Source organism: Olea europaea, chromosome 21, assembly GCF_002742605.1.
Source record: "Olea europaea var. sylvestris chromosome 21, O_europaea_v1, whole genome shotgun sequence".
In the NCBI taxonomy this organism is placed as follows: domain Eukaryota; kingdom Viridiplantae; phylum Streptophyta; class Magnoliopsida; order Lamiales; family Oleaceae; genus Olea; species Olea europaea.
This window is the reverse complement of record NC_036257.1, coordinates 15,478,739-15,482,416: the sequence shown is the minus strand read 5'-3', so window position 1 is coordinate 15,482,416 and position 3,678 is coordinate 15,478,739.

Here is a 3,678-nt window from a genome sequence, read left to right as displayed (position 1 = left end):
TGTGGATATAGCGATCTATTTATGAATCGAAGCAGACATCGAGATCTTGGATAGAGATTCGACAAAGTGATTAAGACATTTGATTTTAATCGAAACTTTGACGAATCCTGTATCTATAAGAAGAAATAAGACAATTTTTTTCACTAGTGCTTATGTTGATGATATTCTACTCATTAGAATTAATGTAAGTGTGTTATTGTCTACGAAAGAGTGGTTGGCCCAGCAGTTTCATATGAACGACTTAATAAAGCTAGCTATGTTCTAGGTTTCAAACCTTAAGAGATCGAAATAATAAGATGATAGCTTTTGCCCTAAGTCTTACATGTTGACAAGATACTTGTCAGATTTGCTATATTTTGCCCACAGGCATCGAATCTAACTCTTTAAGGATCAATCCGCGAAGACCCCTAAAGAGATTGAGTACATGAGTGGGATACCTTATATGTTGGCAGTAGGTAATCTCATGTATGCTATGCTGTGCAATAGATCTGACATTTGTCATACTGTTGGTGTGGTGAGTCGAGATCTATTTAACCTTAGGATTGAAACATTGAATGGCGATAAAGCATATATTTTAGTATCTCTGGAGAACAAAGAATTACATGCTCATCACTATATCTTATTTCGATAGGATTCGGGCTTCTAGAATGATGAAGATTGTTACAAGTCTACATCGGTATCGTTTACACTTGATGATAGGGCTATTATTTGGAGAAATATCAAGCAATCATGCATTGCTAAATCCACTATTGATGCCAAATATGTGGTAGCTTTATATTAGCTATATAACTTTGAAATCCTATCAAAAGTCGAGGTAGTGCCTACATCTGCACATGTATTTATACTGTATTGGGATAACAGTGGGATTGTGGCAAATGTTAAAGAACCATGAGTCATCGAAGGGTAAACACATTGACCAGAACTATCATCTTTTAAGAGATATAGTTGGTAAAGAAAATGTAACTGTCAGTAAGAATGCTATTAGGATAATCTTGCAGACTCGTTTACTAAGAGCCTATTAGCTAAATTTTCGAGGGACATCTGCAAGACACAAAGTTGCAAGACATGACACATATACTCTATGGCAAATGGGAGATTTGTTGGGCTGTATGCCAATATAGTATATTTTGCTATGATAAAATAATCATTTATAATAAATAAATTGTGAATTTATTTATTTATTACATTATTTATTATTAAGCATGCAAATTAAGGTGCTTATAATCATTTGAGATGATATAAGTTGGGTGATTGCATTGAGAGAAGTGTGACACAACTTATATTTTGATTATAAATAATTTGTTCACAATCAATGTATGACGGTTATTACCTTGTACCGAAAGATTGTAGTGTTGATCGATTCACTATTCAGGTTTGTAATTTATCCTTATTACAGAAATAGTTAAAGGTGACATTGGTACACTTGGAGTATATTAAATGGACCACTGTCGAATTTAATTCTATAGCATGACCGTGCGGAGAATTAAATTCTACTAGATCGCTGTATATTTCATCTAAATCATTTGACAGGATTATATATATTTTTTCGTGATTTTAATGGTTCTTTGATTCATCAATATGTGATATCAATTTGATTGGTTAAATATCTCGATGAATTGGGAACTTGAGAATGAGCGAAGTAGAAAACATGAATTCACATCGAAAATCGTCACCCTGAAAAATGGGTAGAGTGACTACTTAAGTATTTTCTGTTGAACGGTTAAAATCTGAGTTCAATATTTAGCAAAGGCTAAATTTTGACATTTTGTGATTAGTTCACAAGACTGTTGAAGAAAGTGAAATTTAAGTTACTGAGAATAATTAGAGGGGCAAAACGGTCATTTATGCTCGTACCTAAATATTAGATCTTGAACGGGGATAAAATACATATACAGCAGATCAGAGGAAAAGTATTATAGATTTATTGACTTCTGTGATCTTATATATTCTGAAAATTCAATCTTTTGCCTTTTGTGGAAAAAATAAAGACTAATAATTAGATTGTATGGTCTAGGGTCGATTAGACATGATTTAATTATTGGAGTTTGGATAATATATGTCCGATCAAGTCCCTATGGTAGCTCCATCAAGTATTGGAACTTAATTATAGTAGTTATAATAGTTTTGGGTTTAATTATAATTACAATAAAGTTTTGTATTTAGTTGTAATTGTTATGAAAGTTTTAAACTTATTTATAATTGTAATTGAAGTTCTAGGACTACTCGTGTAATTAAATGTAAATTAATTGGACTTGGAATTTAATTTTAATTAGAACTCCTATTTGAATGTGAAATTATAATTGTATATAATTTTTCTATTTCTATAAATAGAGATTAGATGGATCTTAGACATCCTATGAAATGAAATTTTACAACATTCATAATATATAATTCCATGGTGTTCAAATTTTGGAGAAATAAAAAATTATTTTCTTGATTTTTTAATTGGTCCAATTCTAGAATTAGTTTCTTGATTTAATTAAAAGAATATGCCTACCCACATGTGTAGTCTTGAATTTGGAGAACATCATAGAAGACTTGGAAGTTTGAAGCATCAAACTCTTGAAATTAAAAAGTTGGAAGTTCGTGATTCAGAATTTATTCAGAATTGGTCAAATTTAGGTAAAAATTCGAATAATTTATTTTTGATATAACATATATACATGAACATCTAGACGATCTTTTTTATTGAATTAAATAATTTTTTTAATTTTTGGATAATTTCGCTTCCACATTCCAACAATAGAGTCATATATGTCTACATCACAACTCCGGTCATTCACATTATTTAGTCGAATTTCAAATTTGAACCGTCCACTTCCTGCAAAGTTGACGTGAATTTATTTAAAAAATCGGCCACCTTTGGCAGTAGGTAGATAGACGTTTCCATGTTCCCACACCAAGTCCCCCAACAGCCTAACAAAGCCATCCATATCATGTGAACAAACTAAATAATTCATTTTCCATTCACCAAGGATTTAAATATTGCGGACAGAATCTGCAGTTGTTTTTTATAATACAAAACATATTGAAATTTCCCTTGCCTTCATGGTAAAGTCAAGGGGACATAGCATAATAGAAAATAAGCTCCAAATCACAATTATTTGTTTAATCGGTTTAAAATAATTTTTTTAATAAATATTTAATACTTGTACAATCGTTTTTTATTGGACGCAAAAACCTCTCGAGGGAATTGAGATGAACCATTCACCTCCCCGAGTTGGAAGCAATTGACCCGTAGAATAACAATTCAAGGGAAAAAAAAAAAAAAAAGGAAAAAAGAATGATTAGGGAAGATATCTGTATGTGGTTGATATAGACTTTTACCAACAGAAAATTAGAAGGTGAATAATTAGAACATGATGACTTTTATTAATTGCTTTGTCGAAAAATTCCATTTAGTTGTACTTTTAAGAAAATAATAAATATAAAATTTTTAACCTAATTTCAAATATGAAATCAGAGTATTTTGATAGAAACCATCATCAAGGACGAAACATGCCAATTAATAAAAAGTTGAAAATAAAGAGTTCAACTAAAAAAGATAGGGACATAAGTTTTATGATAAACAAATATCGAGGACCTTACATGCAATTAAAGTGTAATACAATAACTAAAAGGGTAAATATATTCACATCTCAAATTTTAAAAAACTTGTCTACAATTTAATTGCATAAA